This window comes from Canis lupus, chromosome 28 (assembly GCF_048164855.1).
Source record: "Canis lupus baileyi chromosome 28, mCanLup2.hap1, whole genome shotgun sequence".
Classification (NCBI taxonomy): Eukaryota; Metazoa; Chordata; class Mammalia; order Carnivora; family Canidae; genus Canis; species Canis lupus.
In genome coordinates this window covers 37,772,690-37,793,474 of record NC_132865.1, presented here as the reverse complement: position 1 = coordinate 37,793,474, position 20,785 = coordinate 37,772,690, and positions in this window count along the sequence as shown.

Below are 20,785 nucleotides of genomic sequence, written 5' to 3'. Positions count from 1 at the left end.
AACTGTCTCTCTGCTCTATGCGCACAGTGGCTGGCACACCATGGAAGCTCAATTAGTTTGTCGAGGTCCTGAATGCTTGGTAAGGCTTGCTGTGGTTTGCTTAGGAAAAACAAAATTCATCTACTATTTATCAAAGAAACTTTAGATTGTGGTAAATTAAGTAAAATAGGAAAGCAACCTAGACTATTCCTCTGTTTTGTAATATCACTGTAATAGGACCACTGATAAATGCTTTACATTAATTGTACTCCAGAAGAACCCATGTGCTATAAAGATCTGCAACTGCTTAATTTTGTTCAAAATATATTCCTATGTTTTCATCTTTTGGTTTACAATAACTCTTATGATAAAGGAAACATAAAGTAAAAAGGAAATGACCTTTTTACTTCTTAGTTTTCAGTTTCGTGAATAGGTACATTCTTTATTCTTTCACGTAGTATTCATATGATGACTGAAAATGTGCATAAGCTTCTCTAAAATAGATATTATCACTAAAATAGATATTCTCAACTCTTCTCTCAGAAAAATATTTACCTTCAAGATTTAGAAACATGCTAACTGGTAACAGCCCAGTGCCCCATGCATTAATACTGAAAAAAGCATTTATTTTTGCACGGTGCTTAAAAAGTACCTGTTTACATGTTTTAATAAAAGAGCATCACTTCCCTTATGCACAGAAATGCCCTGATGTTAGAAGTGCTGGTGTTTGGAAGCCAGATGGTCCTACATCATACAACAGCACGAAGACAAACAGTACTGGTTACAGTTTGTGCATGTGTGTGCATCAATGGAAAAAATGTTTCACTAAATATATTCTGTGTGCATGAATATCTGCTAGCAGATGCAATGACACTGGAAGAAATTATTTCTTACAAGTATGTCTACCTACTACCTTGAACAGCCTCAGGTGTGTATCTATCGAGCAGAATCTTCTCAGTCTGGACTACAACAGGTTATTAACATAAAATGAATAAGCCCTACACGCCATCCTATAGGGAACAGTCTTGGCTAGACATTCCCTTCAGTGACACTGGGAATACTGAGGAAGGCATTTAATGCCAGTGTGTATCTATTGAGTTTAATTGTTTTTACTTTTATTCAGATTTACAATTGAGTGTTTTTAAATGATGGAGCTCATCTACAAAACCTTATTTCACAAGCAAATAAACACAGAGCCTTGGTTTTGTAATACTGAGACACTAATGCTTAGAAATTAGGTTGTCAATCAATTCTGTCTCCTCCTTTCAAATAAAGGAAGAAAATCTCAGATATGAGATCTGTGTATAATGAAGTTATTCTGGCCTCTTTCCTATGAACAAATAGGCACACAGAACTCATCAAATTAAGTTACATTCTATCATGGCCTCACAATGTCTATAGAAGGTTGGAAGATTTTAAAAATTATGTGCGCTTTCTCTGGACTTTGGATTCCATATGTATAGACATTTATATACCCATACAGATCCCCCCTCAGTGTGGTTCTGCCACAGGTACAAACAAAATAGCAGAAGCCTCAATTCTGCAAAATTATACGTGAAGTGTTTCAGTTTTCCATTAACTTTCATGATCCATTAGAGAGATACTAAAAGGGTAACACAGAATAGTGGAAGAGATAAAGGGTAGAGGCAGATGCAGACTTGACACTGCTCTGCAGGTCCCGGCTATCTGAGAAGATAGCCTGAGAAGCTCCCTGGCCTGCTGCATGGACAGGGCTGCCTGTCCTGACCATCCCAAGGAAATGAAAAAAAGCAAGAACATCTTGCATACACAGCATATGCTATAGTGGTGAGTAACTTATAGAACGTGTATAGAGTTAAGTATGTTCTTTCTTATCTATGAAGTGCTAGCCCATCATCCTTCTGCTCTGTGATAAAAGACAAAAGTTAAAAGTGCTTTGACCGGGTGTTTCCAAACGCTGGGTCAGTAGCCAACACAACACTCATCACAACGCTATGCGTTCTCATTTATTGCATCCAGAATACGGTTCTGGATGTATTCTTTACATGGAAATTTATTTTTCTATTTTCGTATGTTTGCTTCCATTATTTTATCTATTTCATCTATAAAATTTGATTACACTACTTGGAGACTCAGTTTCCTCATTGATAAGTGGGGTAATGCCTTCTTTGTTGTATATACATAATATATTGTTTTAAAACTATAGTGCACTTTACAATTGTTAGTAATCTTCTGAGTGGAGCTCCAAAAACCATATCAATCATTTCTTGTCCTGAACGGAATGTGAAGCCTTATCTAAAAGTGAGATAAGATTGTTTCCTTTAAGTTCAAATTCAAGTGACACTAAAAGCTGACTTGGCATTTCTGACCGTGGCTTGTGGCCTGGTTTTCCATGCATATTTGCACATAGTGGACATCCTCCTCATTGTACACAGCTCACAAGTGCATGACGGAGTGTCCATATGAGTCCCAGGCATAGTTTATCTGTTTAGATTAATTTGTGTGCAGTGTGAATAGGGGCTCCAGCCATATCATAGTTTCTTACAGAAAGGACATTTTCACATACTACAAGTGTGATACTCTTTAAACGAATTTGATGTAAATACAAGAGAAGTATCATTGGCCCCCAATGAAGCCAACCTGAGATCCTTCATTTTCTTCTGACCCTGAACCAGAAAGGAACTGAAAAATGGACTGAACTCCCTGAAACAAATGATGCCTGAGTGGTTTCATGCATAATAACTGCCTTTGATGTAAATGGGGCCATCCGTCAGCAGCCACTGATGCTGCAGTGCCCCTCATCCCGGGACCAAGCCCACCAAGCAGCTTGCCGTTTCAGCACGCCTCAGGCACCAGAAACCAGCCAGAGTCTCTTGCCATCCAGGACCCTCTCTTTAGAGATTTCCAAAAAGACTCACATGAACCTGGAAGGCAGGGATCTGGCATATGTCCTTTGCTAGCAATTTTATTAGGGAAGTTTACATTTTAGCTATTGTGGGCTTTCCCCCTACTCATACAAGAGTAAATGAGGTGCCATTTTCACAAAACCCACAGACTGGGAGTACCTTTCAACACCATCCTTGAAGGTAAAACCAGAAGAATATTCCTTCAGTCTCAGGTGCTCCTGTCATTGAGTCAGCAGCCAACCTGAGATTTGCCTCAACACTTCATTCTCTCATTTCTTGCATCTAGCACATGATTCTTGACAGGTCAGAGCCCCCATGTTTAGGCTAAGTCTCTGGACTCACAGCTACTGTGCAAAGAGACAGTACTGCCCAGAGTTATCATACACAGCTCACAGCCTGCTCACATTACTTGCAAGTTGCTGTATGCTATTGCACTTTATTTCTTTTAAAAACAAATATATGCTTATGTGCTTGCAGTTTGTATGATGAACTCAGAATGCAAATAAAAGGAGATAGATAGGAGTCATTTTCAGACAAGATTTACCTCTAAGGAGCCCATCCAGCAGCAATTCATTTCCTCACCTCTAGCCTGACAAACCAGTGACATTAAAGTCAAAGGCATGTCCTAATCGTCACGCATGTAACCACTTTTTTTTCTTTTTTTCACATTTGTATGCTAATCACGAGAAGCAAAAATAGACTTAGATTGGAAATCAAAGATTGGTTGTATACAGGTAATAGAGTGCTTGAACGCTTTATTTAAAGATAGAAGGCTCTTGAACCAGGCTTTATTATTGAACTAAGACTATCTATCCTTTTTGACACTTTTTAAATTAAGTTCTTCCTCTAATTTATGTTTTTGTCAGCTTTCTTCCCTTACCTGGTTTTAAGCTGGCTTTTTCCCCCTCTCTCTCTAAGTAATAAACTACTCCAGAGCAGAGAAAAAAATTTTAATGACCCTAGAAATTCAGATTAACAGAATGGATCATTTGTATACAGCCACAGAATTATGAATCCTTCTGAAATATCTGTGCAGAAATTTTACTTGATGAAAATTTCATTTTCTCTCTCTCTGACATCTCTCTGACTTCCCCTTTTTCAAAATGGAATGGTCATGGTACATCTTCAGTAAGGTCAAACACTATAAACGAAAGAGGTTTGGGGGACAATTTTTGAGGCTTACACACACAAAAAAGCTTTTTTTTTTTTCTCTTGAATTAAGGGAGACAAGTTCCAAAAATGTGTTAGCATATCAAACAGAAAATAGTTTGTAGAAGCTGGACTTGTTCCACCAGTCCTGCCTGCCTCCTCACTGGATGCTCAACCTGCCTCCTTATTACTGTTAAGCCAGCCTGCCTCCCAGTATGTTTTGCATCCATCTGACTTCCACAGAGTTCGAGAGAGCTTAGGACAAACAGAACAGGGGAGCAGCTGCACGGCAATAAGTGGTGGCAGCCAGATAATCTACTATGATGTCTTGTTGAAAAAAATTTGGGACAGCATAATTCCCCCAACTTGCCACAACTTTTGCCTGGAAAATGCAAGTCAAATGTGACATGCAAATTCGATTGCTGCTTGGCATTTGTTTTTCTTTTTAACGATGTGCACAGAAGGGGAAAAAATAGTGGAATGCTAGGGGAAAGTAAAATTATAAATTGCTTAGATCTGATTAAAAAATTACGTATCAGAAATTATTTTTAAAATAACAATGACTTGTTGGTAACATATTTTCCCACCAGTCATGTGGTGTCTCAACAGATATCTGCCACTAAGTCTGCTTGATTTCCACAAATGATATGCTTCTGCTTTTCCCATGTTATGTAAGCTGTTTCTTCTACTGAGAAAGCTTTTACTCTCTCAGCCTACCTGTATTTTACCATCTGTCCAAGTGAAGTCTTATAGCCTCTGCAGTAACTTCAAATACCAGCCATCTCCTACCACCGAACACTCCAATCGTCAGAAGAGTGAATAACACAATGAATACATCATATGCAGGCCAGAGCCAGCCAGTCTGGCTTTAAATTCTGATTTGTCCATGCCTCAATTTCCCCATTGTGAGAATGGGACAGTAATAGTTCCTGCCTTACCAAGTTGTTGTGTGCATTAGAACAAAGTCTGACAGGTAGTTGACATGCATACAATAGTATGCGTTAAGTAAACCAAATGCAATCAATATGATCAAATTTAAAAGAATCAAATCAGGCAATGATTTATTGAATAACCATGACAAATCATAGTGTAGGTGCTATAGATAAATCCCATGTCTTTAAAAAAGGTTGTAATCTACTATAGGACCTAAGACAAGTGTACCTATAATAATTATTATTTTTTAAAGATTTTATTTATTTATTTGAGAGAGAGAGAACAACATGCAAGCAGGGTAAGGGGCAGAGGGAGAGAGAATCTCAAGCAGACTTCCCCCTGAATGTGGAAGCTAGCCGTGGGGCTTCATCTCAGGACCCTGAGATCATGACCTGAGCTGAAACCAGAAATCCGATGCTTAACTGATTGAGCCAGCCAGGCCCCTACAAATAATTGTTAAATAAAAAAGGATGAATATTCAAAATTTCCCAAGAGTGAATTCCAAAAGAAAATGTCTAAAGTATAATTGAAATTCATAGAAAAATGAAGTTGCAATTAGTTGAGGAAATGCTAAAAGATTAATGTAGAATGACATCAGATATGATTCTTTGAGAATTACTAATATTTTAATAATGAGATAATGTATGAGTCAGAGAGATAAATGGAATGGAACTGATACTTCATGAACAGTAAAAATTGTGTACAATAAAGTATTGCCTTGACTCTACAGATATCATCCTTACACCTACATGAAAAGTGCCAGACAGCACAGGAGTCAAGAGTGCAAGCTTGGGGCATGCAGTCAGCTGGGCTGAACTCAGGTTCTGTTCCCGTACTTCCCAGCACTGTCATCATAGGTTAGATACTTAAAGATCCCAGGTTTTGTTCTTCATCTCTAAAACAGGATGCTAGTAACAGTATTATCTCATTGGATGGTTATAAGGATTAAATTAAGCAGTGCATAAAAAGCAGTTAGCACTTGCTCAATACACACACAATTTAAGAGCAGAATTATATTTTTTGGGTTTTTAATTATTTTTAATGTCAATGTTAAATATTAACTCCCACCTGGAAACATAACAAAATGAATTCTAGACAGAGTGCAAATGTAATGTAGACCTTAAAGCCTATCTAGGAAAAATAAATATTTGTTTTAGGATAGCTGAAGTTCTAAGAATAAAAATCAGTGGAAGGAATTATAAGCACCAAAAAAAAATAAGTCTGGCCTCCTAAGATTTAAAAAGTTAAAAGTTTTGTATCTGAAATATCATAAATTGTAAAGGCAACCAATAAAATGGGAAACATTTGTAAAATACGTGTAATATATAAAAAGCTCACGGATTTAAAAAATATATTCTAAATTCAACAGTAAAATGACAAAAGATAGAAAATGCTATCACATAACCAGGAAGTGGCATTGGGGCACTTTTTCTTAAAATGCCTGCTATGTATGCCCTGGAAAGGGTGCAATCACTACAAACCATGAACAAATGGTCTCACTCAAGCTAATGAGAGCTATCACTAGAGGTTATCTAAGGTTGGGTTTTTTTCTTCTGAAACTAATGACAACAGTATATAAACTTTTTTAGCTGCTTTCCCCATATGATGGTTGTGTTATATTCTATAACCCCCTTCTTATGCTGTCTGGTCTCAGCCCTCTACTTCTAAACGAGCACCAATAGGAGGAAACTTAGACTACAACTCCTGGCCAACCACTAACATTACCAGAGCCCTCTACTGGCCTCGCCTTCAGTTAGAGGAGGATCCTTGAGGCATTCTAGGGTCTTGCCTGGAAACCATCACTCAGTTCTGTTATTTCACTGGCCAGAAGACAGTTGCTAGCCCCAAACTAATGCCAGAAAGGCTAAGAAAAAATAACCTGTGTGCCTAAGAAGAGGAAATGGGATTGGTGAGCATTTAGCTAGTCTCAGCCACTTTCTTGTACAAAGGACAGAATGTAGCCATAGAAAGTGATTTAGTGATTAGTGTAGAAATTTCTGAAGAATTTTCAACGTTACGGAAAAGTCTCATTTTAGAGTAGTGACTCAAAAGCTTTAGAACATGAATCTAATTAAGTGAAAAGTCTCAATAGATACGACTAAAAGTAATATGTTGAGCGGCGGCGCCTGGGCTTCTCCGATGTTTAAATGGTCTGATTCTTGATTTTGGCTCAGGTCATGATGTCAGGGTGGTGTTCAAGCCCCAGGTCTGCTTAAGATTCTCTCTTTCTCCCTTTATTCCTCTCCCCCAATCCCTTTCTAAAATAATTAACTAATTAAGTAAGTAATATATTGAAATATTAATAACTGATAAATGATAACTTACATTTATTTTTCTGCTTTTCTTTTCCTGTGTGCAACATGCATGCATTATATTTATTTAAAATTTTTTATAGTAACAAATCTTTCTTTTAAGATGGAGACCTGAACCTATCATTAAACTCCTCTTACTGAATTATGGGAAACAGAAATGCATGGAGCCACAGAACAATATGAAACTCAGTAAAATTCACAATACAAAATTGTGTCTACATATTCACTGTTGCCTTTCAACATATTTCTTTTTGCATCTCATGCTTTCCATTTGAGATATTATTTCTATCTGCACTAGATAATTAATGATAGCCTTACTTCCTTAAAATATCATTTTGCTTTTTTTTCCCCTCTCAGCACACTAAAGATATTATTTTCCTTTCTTCCCATTTCCATTGTTACTGCTAGAAATTCAGCTGTCAGTATAATTTCCATTTCCTTTAGGTGATCTCCCTTTTCTAACTGATCATTCTTTTTGGTGTCATGAAGTTTTCTTACTGTGTGTACATTTCTTTGCAGTTTGCTTTAGAATTTTGGGGCTTCTCAGATTTTGGATTTAGTGTTATTTAATAATTCAGTAAAGTTCCTAGCCATTATATTTTAGAATGTTAATTCCTCATCACACTATTTCCTTCCTCTAGATCTCTGATATATACATGCATGTTTATTATATAGATACATATATGTATATACACACATATCAATACATATACCTTTATATCAGATACACATTATATGTATAATAACATCTTGGTCATTTAATCTCTTTGCCCTTTATACTTCCACTTCTTTGTTTTTCTCTGGGTTGCATTTTGGTAATATTTTTAGTCTAACTTCTATTCATGAATTCAAATCTCTCTTTGGTTTTCTCTAATTTGCTCTTTCTAATCTTGAAAAAAGCTTAATCATCTTTTTCATTTCTAGTCGCTTCATTCTGTTCTTTTTCAAATATTCAAAGTCATTTTAAAGTATCATGCTCCAGGGCGCCTGGCTGGCTCAGCGGTTGTCTGCCTTCGGCCCAGGGCGTGATCCTGGAGTCCCAGGATCCACATCAGGCTCCCTGCATGGAACCTGCTTCTCCCTCTGCCTCTGTCTCTGCCTATCTGTGTCTCTCATGAATAAATAAATAAGATCTTTTTTAAAAAAGGTATCATGCTCCCTTCTCACATTTTCAAGCCTCTCTTTTCTACATTAGAACATATATTTTTTAAAGATTTTATTTATTTACTTATTTGAGAGAAAGAAAGAAGAAGAGTGAGGGGGGAGGAGCAGAGAGGTAAAGACAAACCCAGCTGAGTATGGAGTCAATGAGGGACTCCATCCCATGACCCATGAGATCATGACCTGAGATAAAACCAAGAGTCAAATGCTTAACTGACTGAGCCACCCAGGCACCTCTCTACATTAAAGCATATTAAACCTACTTATTTTTATTCTAAATCTGGTAATTCCACTATCTGAACCATGTTCAGACTGAGGTTTTCTTTATTATTTCTGTTATTTTCTTTGGAGATTTTAAAATGTGTGCCCATGTGTCTTGCAGAATTTTTTTTCAGACTTACCTGATATAGCCTTACTTTGAGCAGATTTTTATTTGCTTTTCTGCCAATCACCTGAAAGCACTAGCAGTCTGAGACCTGTTTATATTAAATTCTCACTTCCAGATTTTCAACCACATAGGCAGTTTGAATTCAGGCTGCAAGGAGGTGTGAAAGCAATTCAGGGAGGTGATTTTTCCCTCACAGAGCCCAGTTCAAGCCATGCTATTTTAATTTGTACTCACCCTTTCCTAAGGGGGTGGCCCCTAAGCTCTGGCTCTTTGCTCCAGGAGAGCCCAGGAGAGATTCTTGCCCTCTGGTGTTCCCTTAGGAATCACAAGAGAAGATCTGGATCACAAAGAGTTGGCAAGAACCCTCTTAGGGCCAAAGTTGCCTGACTTTTGATCAACCTTTTGTGGTCCCTAATTTTAAACTGTTTTCAGCCTTCTGTTGATTCCTTCTGTTTATCTAGCTCAGTGATAGATTTCAAAACACAATTAATCCAGCTTTTTTTTTTTTCTTTCTAAAATGGTTTCCATTGGGAAGGTATGAAAGCTTGTTTGTTCACCCGGCTGCCAAACACAGAAGTGCTTTTCTCTATTTGTAATCTTTCACTTATTAAGCAAGGTAATAGGGATTTAGTTGTTTGTTATATTATTATACAGATTTTTGTACACTTGAATAGTCATGAAACATTAGAGAAAAATCAAGTATTTAATTCAAGAAGATAGAAAAAAATCAAGATTAATAGCAGTGGATAGAAAGGATGACTAAATTATTCAATGTTAAATAATTTAGAGAACAAAGAATTAGATCTGATAAACAAATATAAGTGGGTTTTTGTTTTGTTTGTTTTGTTTTGTTTTGCCCAAATCTGTGAAATAGACTAGGGGCTGGAAAACTGTGGCCTGTAGGCCAAATCCTGCCTGCCACCTGTTTTTATATTACACTTAGGTTCAAATGGTTTTTAGATTTTTAACTAGTTGGGGGGCCGGGGGCGGGAAGGAATGAGGAATAATATTTCATGACACATGAAAATTATATGAAATTCAAATTTCAGTGTCCATAATAAAGTTGTATGGGAACCTGGCCACGTTCATTCATTTATGTCCTGTCTCTGGCTACTTTCATGCTACAAGAGCAGAGTTAAGTATTTGTGACAAAGGCCATATGGCCCCCAAAGCCTATATTTTCATTCCCTGGCCCTTTGCAGAAAAATGTGCTGAGCTTTGAAATAAACAAAACTTCAGCAGAATTGCCAGAAAGAGAGATGTGAGTGAAAGAGAAAGAAGTCGAGATGCACAACACATATTTTAAAAGACCATGCATGCAAATGCAAAAGAGATGTTAAACATTATAGGTCTCTTTGAAAGTAAATTTGAAGGTAACAATTAAACAAATTGTTTTCTAGGAAAACACGCATTACTAAAACATTATCAGGAGGAAGAAGAATATCTGAATAACTTGCTAACAAGGGAAGAAATATTTAAAGTTGTAGAGATATACATCCTTCCTTTCAAAATGGCCCTGTGTATTAATATTTCACAAGCAAGTTGCCCACAGATGAAATAATTTCTATTTTATTTAACTGTTTTGAAGCATAAATTAGACAAGAATCTTTTAGATTCATTTCCCAAAATTAGTATAATCCTGATTGATATCAACATGTGAAGACCATTGCATAATAAATGATATAAAATTCCTGAAAAATGGTCATATTTAAAATAGCCATAAAATTAAAGAATGATGTGATTTGAACAACTAGTGTTTTTTCTAAAAATGTGAGAATGTTTTAACATTAAGATATTTATTTGGATGTTTGAGTATAGGGAAAAAGTCAAACTATTACCTCAATATTTGCCAATAATATATTTGATACAATTGAACATTTATTCTTGACAGAAATTAAATGAAAAGGGAATTAATATCTATTTCTAATATAATAAAGTCTAACTCAACTGCCAATATTTGCACAAACTTGAAACACTATAAACATTTCCATTTAAGTAAGACAAAATATATTAGCTTTATATTAATCATCATTTTCCTGGAAGTGCAATTCGATAAAATATTAGAAAGTCAGTAGAGGATCTATCATTATTTGCTGATATTATTGTGTTCTATTGGAAAATCTAAGAGTCAACTGAAAAATGATGAGATACACTGTGAATGTCTTCCTTCCTTCCTTGCTTTCTCCCAGGCTGGCACCAGATGTCCCAGTAGGGAGGTAGTATGGTCACAAACTGGCAAGACTACTGGAGTCCAGGCAAGGTGAAGGTGGTATCCATGCAGTGCAGGGATCATGAAAGCCTGTCATAGAGTGAAGAAGACTTCCCACTGCAGTGCCTCTAGAGCTCATTGAGCATCTCCAAACCTTTGGAGGGCATCTACACAGAGAAGGAATGGCAACCTGTTTTAATTTTTGACAAAGGCATCTACATAGTGTAGGGAAAAGATTTAGAGGTAGAGCAGTGAAAGAGATTGGTTAAATATAAGGATGTTAAATGAATAATAAAATATGTGGAGGATATTGGAAGCCAGCATCCTATTGTCAGAGAAAGGAGTTATAAGTATGAAAAGGAAGAAAATTTAAATAAACCCTCTGTTGCTGGACTGAAATTGGAGGAAGTGAGTGTGAATCATGGTCTTCAGTGTGTAGATAAGCAGATATAGAAAGAAGTATGGATTTCAATGGTGTGTGTGTATGTCTGTGTTGATGTATATATGTTCCTTGCCACTGTTCCCTGAGAACATCTTCATGCAGCAACACTTCCATAGCAAGATGAATCTGAACATCACCATATGATAGCAACTTATAACCCCATTGACTAATGAATCTATAGAGGTATAAAAATAAAAAGAAATAAATGGAGAAAACAATCTCTTCCTTAAAGTAAAATGCCAACAGATACACATAGGAGGAACAATACCATTAGAAAAGTCATCATTGGCCATAATAAGGAAAATAAACAAGTCAAGAAACACCAATGGATGCTGAAAAATGAGAAGTAAAAGTTTTGTAAGGGACTTTCTTACCTAATCTCAAGGGACACTCCTCATGAGGAGGAAAAAAAAGGCATATTTACTATTTTTAAAAAGTAGTTTTACTGTAGAGAAATTTGGCAGATACTACACAGCATTAATTTCCTAGAGCTGCAGTTAACAGATGACCACAAACTGGGTGATGTGAAATGAACAAGTTTATTCTTTCACAACTTTGAACGGTCAAAGTCCAAAGTCAATAAGAAAGCAGGACTAGGATCCCTCTGAGTGCTCTAGGAGAAGTCCTTCCTAGCCACTTATGGCTTCTGCTCTTTGCTGGCAATCCTCAGTGTACTTTCGGCTCATAGACACATCACTCCAATCTCTGCTTCTGTCATCATGCAGCCTTCTTCCCTATATCTGTGTCTTCTCTCTATTTGTATCTTATAAATATACCAATCCTTGGATTGAGGGCCCATACTACTCCAGCATGACCTCATCTTAGCTTGATTACATGCACAGAGACCTTATTTCCAAATAAGGTAGCACTCACAGGTCACCAGGATTAAGATTTTAACTTATCTTCTTGGGAAATGTAATTCAAACCCACAACACACCTTAATCAAGAGATCTAAGGGGATATCAGTAATGAGACAAACAGAATCATGCACCACTGATAAGATGCAATGAGAAGGATGTAGCACCATTTCTGTGATGTTCCTGCCAAAGGTCAATAAACTGAATGTAATCATGAAGAAGATGCTGACAGATGTTCTATTTAAAAAGTCTATAATATTCAAATGCCAAGGTCATGGAAGTTAAGGAAAGACTTAGGAACTATTTGAGATGGAAGCAATCAAAAAAGACTAAATGCAATGCTTAACCCCAGATTTGATTGTTTTCCATCTTCATAACCTAATCACTGCTCAAGAGACTCCCACCTCCTAATACCATCACATCCAGAGTTTAATTTTCAATATATGAGTTTGGATGGGAACACAAACATTCTGTCTACAGCATGCTTTATTTGCATTTGCTCTTTTTTTTTTTTTCAATGATGTCATATTTAGGTAATACATTTCATTGACAATTTAAAATTTCAGTACTTCATATACTGAAATGTTGAAAGTGCATTTATTTTATAGATAAAGCTTGAACATGGGCAAGAAATTTTAGAATATGGTTCACAAATAGTTGCTGGTCCCATCTAATTCAAGAATAAATATATATTAGGTAACATCTAAGTGATATGGCCAGAAATTGGTTTATACCAAAGTAAATTGATGCATTAACTCTTGGAAAAGGTTTTTCTCACTTTAGTTTTCTGAAAAACTCAGTTTTCTTCCTAACTCAGTGAGCACTACTACCTCTTCTCTTTTGCTGGTTTCTCCTCATCAATCTTACTTCTGTTAGTGGGAGTGCATGAGAGTTCAGTCCTTGGACTCCTCATGACTTTATTGATATTCATTTCTGTATTAATGTCATTGAGTCTCATGGTTTTAAATACAATCTTCCTGCTAAGGACTCTCAAAGTTGTAGCTCCAGCTAGAATCCTTCCTGTCAATGCCAGTCTTGTGTAGTAAATGGCCTACTTGCATTTCCTTTCAGATGTGAAATAGATACCTCAAAGGTAATGTGTCCAAATGCGAAAGTCTCCTCTTTCCTTTTCCATATCTGCTCTACCTGTGGTCTTCGCCATCTCAGTTAATGACCATCCTTCCAGCTACTCAGTACACAAACCTGAAGACCATCCTTGACCTCTCTCTTCCTCTCACTCCACATGTCCAATATGTCAGCAAATCTTTATGCTCCTTCTTCAAAACTCATCATCCAGATAAGATAATTTCTTATCATCTCCATGAAACCTGCCTATCACTTTTGTATAAGTACCATGACCTCTGGCCTGAGTTACTGCAGTTGTCTCCTAGCAAGATCTCTCACTTCCCCCATTGCCTTTGTACTGTGTTTTCTCAATATTAAAACTAAAGTGTTTTTTTTAAGTGTTCATCAGATAAAGCATTTCTCAAATCTTTCAGAAGCTCTCCAAGTTACTGTGAGCGAAAGCCCTCATCCATACAATGGTGTTGAGGCCACAGACCCAGTGGCTCTCCATGACCTGTCTGATGCCCACCCATGTTGGCCTGGACACACAGATACACTCTCTATCAGGGCAGCACAGCTGACCATCCTCTTGGCCCAGACTGCTTTTCCTCCATATCCCCACATTGTGCCTTCCTTCATTTTAAACCTTTGTCAAGTGTCATGTTTTTAGTGAAGCCCACTCTGGCCATCAATGATAATTCAGTACCTCTTCACTCTGAACTATGGATCCTCCTTACAACAATTACATTCAAGCATGCTTAATAATTCACTTATTTATTAAACTGATTTTCTGGCCTCTCAACTGGAATGCAAAATCCTTAAAGGCTGGGATGTTTGTGTTCACTGATATGCAGAACAGAGCTGACATTGAGGAGATGTCCAGTAAGCTTCTTGAAATAACTACATGAAAAACAAATGTGAAGGGCATTGTGTGTCAAGGTGGAGAGTGTATACTAAACTTTTTGTAAGGGGGAGAAGGAAATCCACACAAGATTTTTTTAAGAAAAAAACAATGGTACTGGGTTGTATCCCAGGTAGGTTAATACAGAAACAATTTGAAAAATCAAGTATGAGAGAAAAAGAGTCAAGATACTTGCTGTAATACAATAGCCCAGGAAAGAAGAAGTAAAGGCCTGAAACAGGACAGCAAGAATGGCACTGGAAGTCAGAAGCCCCAATGACTTCAGATTTACCTTATTTAATTCCTTGATATAATATAGGTGACAAGAAATAAGTATAAATCAAATATATATCCCAGACTTTGTGGTGAGTGACATGGATGAATGATGATGACAAAAATGCATAGGATTCAGTGAGAATTCTCATAGGACAGAGAATCAAAGCCCTATTTTGGACTAAAAGCATTAAGGTGCAGGTGGGAAATCCAAATTAATATCTAGAGAAGACAGCTGAAAAAGTACTTTTGGAGCTCAAGAACTGGTCATGTTGGAGCTGTGAATATGGGCATCCTAGAGAAAGAATGTGACTTTAGAAGAAATGAGACTTTTATGGAAGACAAATGTACATCAAGTAGAGGCTCTTGATCCTGAAATGAAGAATAAAATACAAAATGGACAAATGAAATCTTTAAGAAATGACTAGAGCTGAGTTCAAGAATTTCTGCCATTTGCCAAACATGTGAAAGAGAGTTTTAAGTGCTGGAAAGACTAATGTTGTAACCTTTCTTAGATGCTATATGTAGTAGATTTAAATATACTATGTTAGATATATGTAATCTTACATACATAAATTTATAATACAATTAGCTATGTTTAGAAGCCCAAAATTTATTTGAAATATAGACTAGGGTCTGTACACTTCCCAGGCCTAGTTTTCAAACTGGAGGTTTCTGTACAACAGAAAAATCCAGATTGTGGGTTGCTAAGAGCTCTGACTTAAGAAAATATACGGGAGTGATTCTAAATCATGGATTACATGAAGTTGCCAGTGCCCATAAAGTGACTCCCTGAGTAAATTTCTTTGAATTTGCCCAAATTCCAAGGTCCAAGATGTGGAGATCCTACTGAGACCCTGAAGGGAAGGCAAACACTGAATGCTACTCGGTCTTTTTAACGATTTGAAGAGTTCTGTCATAGCCATCAAACTTTGGGGTAGTCTTGTCAAATTCCATGTTAAAGTATAACCCATAGAAACATTGTCATTAGCAATAACATGAATGGATCTGGAGGGCGCTATGCTAAGTGAGATAAGCCAGACAAAGACAAACACAGTATGATCTCACTTATATTTAAAATCTTCAAAAAAGCAAACTCATACACACAGAAAACAGATTGGGGTTGCCACAGGCAGTGGGTAGAATGGGTGAAAGGGGTCGAAGGACACAAACTTCCAGTTGTAGAATAAATAAACCCCAGAGACGTAATGTACAGCATGATGACCATAGTTAATAATACTATATAGTATATTTGAAAGTTGCTAAGGGAGTAGATCTTAAAAGTTCTCATCACAAGGGGAGTCTGGGTGGTGCAGGCAGATAATGTCCAACTGTTTTTTTCAGCTCAAGTCATACTCTTAGGTTCGTGAGGTCGAGCGTCATGTTGGGCTCCAAATTCAGCACTGAGTCTGATTGAGATTCTCTCTCCCTCTCCCTCTGCCCCTCCCATTCATTCTCTCTCTCTCTCTCTCTCTCAAATAAATAAATAAATAAATAAACAAATAAATCTTTTTTAAAAAGTTCTCATCAGGGCAGCCTGGGTGGCTCAGCGGTTTAACACCGCCTTCAGCCCAGGGCGTGATCCTGGAGACCCGGGATAGAGTCCCACATCAGACTCCCTGCATGGAGCCTGCTTCTCCCTCTGCCTGTGTCTCTGCCTCTCTCTCTCTCTGTGTGTCTCTCATTAATAAATAAATAAAATCTTTAAAAAAAAAGCTCTCATCATGAGGAAAAAAATTGTTTTTGTACCTATGGAAGGTGACAGATGTTAACTGAATTTTATGATGATCAAGTCTCATTTGATACAACTATCAAATCATGATGCTATACACCTAAAATTAATATGTATCAACTATATGTCAGTTATATCTCAACAGAAATAAAATAAACCTTTTTTTTCAAAAAGTAATCCTGAGTAACTAGGAAAGCCAGTAAACCACACACAGATTAGATATCATAATAGCACTGGGGTGCCTAGCTGGTTCAGTCAGTGGAGAGTGCAACTGTTGATCATAAGTTCAAACCCCACTTGGGTGTAAAGATTACTTTAAAAAAAGATATCATAATAGTACTGTTGGATTCTCCCTTATGCTTTGCATAACTTTACTTTCCATAACTCTATTTTTTCTGAATATAAATGCAATAAGTGGACATTTGTGAAATTTTTGAAAAAATAAGAAAAATCACTTCTGATCTAGTCAGCCAAGATAATCATTGTTAAGATTTTGATATAGCCCTTTCATTGTACTTTCTATGTATGAATGCACTTGTGCATGTGTGTATGTACCATATGTGAGTGAATTACCCAGACACATGGTTTTTACATACTGTGTATATGCTTCTCTATTGTCCCATTCATTTTAATGGTATAAGCAATTTCCGATTGATGAAACTGTTTTCAAGAAACATTTAATGAAAAAAAGGAAACATTCAATGATCATGTAATATCTTTTGTGTATATAATTTAACTGCCCATTCTCTGACATTGAATATTTTGCTGTTTTCCACATAAAGGGGAAATCCTTTCCATGTGTATACCGAAGTGAAGAGAGAAGGAAACAGAAAGTTTCCTGAGTGGTAGAAATTTCTTCACTGAAGCAGGAGCATAAAGTATTTTTAAAGTAACTTTAGGGATCTTCTGTTTTCTACCTGATTGCTGCCAGTGACATACCTTGAAACAGTGTTGAAGGTATACAAACTCTGCCAGGAAGACCAGGTAAAAAGAATGAACACATCATACTGCCTTTTACCATTTCTAGACACGTTTTTGTATACATTCACTGTATTCTGTTCTCAGTATCAACACTGACGCCAAAGCACAGCAAACCAAGGCAGACAAGCCCACAAAGACCATGAGTGAAGATATGCTGACATCAAGCTACATGTTTCCAACCATTTCTTAAAAAACAAAGTAAAGCAATGTCCACAATAGCCAAACCACAGAAAGAGCCCAGATGTCCATCGACAGATGAATGGGTAAAGATCTGGCTGTGTGTGTATATGTGTGTGTTTATATGTGTGTGTGTATACATATATGTGTGTATATATATGTGTGTGTATACATATATATACATATATACATATATATGTGTGTGTGTATATATATATATATATATATATATATACAGACACACACAAAAATGGACTACTACTCAGCGCCTGAAAAATTAATCCTGCCATTTGCAACAAAATGGATTGAACTAAAAAAAAAAAAAAATGGATTGAACTAGAAGGTATTATGTTAAGCTAAATAAGTCAATCAGAGAAAGACAATTACCATGATCTCACTCATATGTGGAATTTAAGAAACAAAACAGAGGATCATAGAGGAAGAGAGGAAAAAAATAAAACAAGATGAAATCAGAGAGGAAGACAAACTGTAAGAGACTCTTAATTACAGAAAACAGACAGGGTTTGCTGGAGGGGAGAGGAGGGGAGATGGGGTAATGGAGTGATGAACCTTAAGGAGGTTATTATATATATTATTATTATATATATTATTATATATATATTATTATAAGGAGGGTATTATATAAGACTTATGAATCACTGTTGTCTATCTCTGAAACTAATAATACATTAAATGTTAATTAATTGAATTTAAATTAAAAATTAAAATTAAAAAGCAAATATAAACAAAGGATATTGCTTGCATTTAATAGTTTTTAGAACATTTTATTATGAATTTTCTCTTAGTTTCCAAAATAACTGTTAATTTGACAGTGCAGTTAATTATATTATTTTACATTGGAAAATGTGGGTTTAGAGAGTCTACAGAATTTAAGGCTCACACAGTCAAAAAATTGGTAGGGCTGTGGTGTGAAGACAGGTTTCCTGACTCCTTCCTTGTGTCCTATCTTTATACCATTTCAGAGGGGAGATGCCTGATTTACTGGAAGTTCTAAAGAGCAAGAACTATTTTCCAGAAACCTCTCCTTGAATTTCATTCATGTATATGAGTCTTATAGCCTCTTTTGAAAGGATAACTGTGACCAGGGAGTGGGTGGCTCTGGCCAGCATTTCTGAACTCGTCCCCAGCAAAGAGGAAGAGCCACCTGGGACCAATCAGGCTTTCCCTCACCCTGTGAGGCAGTGAATGAGGGAAGATGCTGGAGAGGTGGGCAGCACTGTCCACCATGCTCCCCACATTTCTCATCTATATGGCTTTGTAGACTCAAAGAGTTTGGAGGAGTTGGCTAGTCAATATCAAAGCCAAGATTTTAAGCATTGGAAATCTGCCAGTACTAAACATGGAACACAGACAAGCATATTTTATTTTTACACCACTTCCTGAAACATTACTTAAGTGCCTACCAGTCTCTGTAGTAGAGACAGAGAGAAAAGCCACCAGAACAAGACAAACCTCCTGTCTTCCTTCAGATAAGCAATAAAGAATAAAGACATAAATAAAGAACTAGCATCAGGATCGGTACTGATAGGCTTGAGGAAGAAAAATCAAAGAGAGTAAAGGCATCAGAAATGAAAGGTACTGAGTGGCAGTGGCTACCCTAGACAGAATAGTCAGCTATGTGTCCTTTTCAAGGTATTAGAAATACAAGTAGTACATTAAAAGTATGACATATGGGTATTGTTGCTTAGTGTGAGGCTAATATTTATTTGTTTTAAACAGTGAGTTTATTTAAATAAAAATATTGATAAATAATGCTAAAGGGATGCATAGATATAAAATAATTAGGAAAGCAGTACCCAAATGACAGCTAGTGGAGCTAGCTGGGGTAGCCTTACAACATCTTTCTGCCTATCTCTGCACCATAATGTAACCATTACTACCTATCCAGATTCAAGGCAATATGGATTCCATGGTCAGCATTTCAATCCCTTAAACCAAACTATTTACTTTCCCCACCCAGGACTCAGAAACAGAAGCCCTTAGTATAAAAACCTGGATGTCATTAACTCCTTTCTTTTTCCTCCTGCCCCACATTCTACATTATACTCAATGTATGCTGTATATGCAGATGCTGGAAAGACAGAAAACAAGAAGTGATTATTTTGCTTAAAAGAGAATTTGAAGAGATCATTGGTCTGGGTGCTTGGTCCATTCAAAATCTCAGTATTTAATCCATATATATTTTCAATCTCACATTTGTGAAACACTCCAATGCGTGGCACTGCAATGCTTGAGATATGTGTTAGAGAAAGAGAACAGGAGATCTTGTTTTTTCCTTCATACAGTTTAACTGGAGTGGTGATGGAATGGCAATTACACATCTTGGTTGCTATAGATATCATCAGTGTTACATAGAAAACAACGCAAGACTCTGTACTATGTCCATTTGTGATCATAAAACAGCAACAGTTTCACAACTAAGTTATCCAAACACCTACACATGTGCATTATAAACATAATTGATGATGTGTAACTGGTATGTCCTTTGTTCTTTCTAATTGAAGGTTGCTCAATATTTGCACCATAAGCCCTTGTTTCTGTGTCAGTTGTGACTTTGTTTTTTCATTGGAATTATATAGAAATTATAAGCAGGCAAGGTGGAGTGAGGTTGTTTGCAGTATTCTGCACTTTGTTTTGATAGAAAAAAAAGAAATTCTGGGGCAAAATAAACAGAATTTTTAAAGGTCAACCCATTTTTTTTTTGCCTGCTATATTCCAATGGTCATGAATGTCTTCATATTCCAGGGCCACTCAAATGTGGAAGGCTCTCCCAGGCTCCTCTTTCTCTCTTGCCCTTCACACAGCCTCTAGTAGTTTATCACAGATAGGCAGGTGGACCTGTAAGGCATGACAAGGAGCTTAGATTTCAATCAAAGTGCAGCAGGGAGTAATTGGGAACTATGAGCAGGGAAGTGATGTGACCAAGTTACACGTGAAATTCCCCAACTATCTTAGGGGGCACAGGCAGTGGGCTAAGTGTAGGCCAGGAGCCACACCGAAAGCTACTGAAATCAACATGAGGAAAATAACAGATTTGAGACTTATTTGGAGTTGCATCAGATACTTCTTGACAGATCAGATATAGGATGATACAAACACAGAAAACTTCTAGATTCCCTCCTGAGCAAATGGATGAATAGTAAAGATTGAGAGGAGGAGCAGTAGGGAAGGGGGTATCCACAGTTCAATTTAGGGACAGCTTCTGTTTGAAATGCTTATCAGCCTGTCAGGGAAGCTGTCATGTGGGACTCAAGGGAGAGGATGGAGCAGAGATGGTCATTTGAGAGCATCTTTTCTAGTCTCTTGCTATTTTCTCTCCC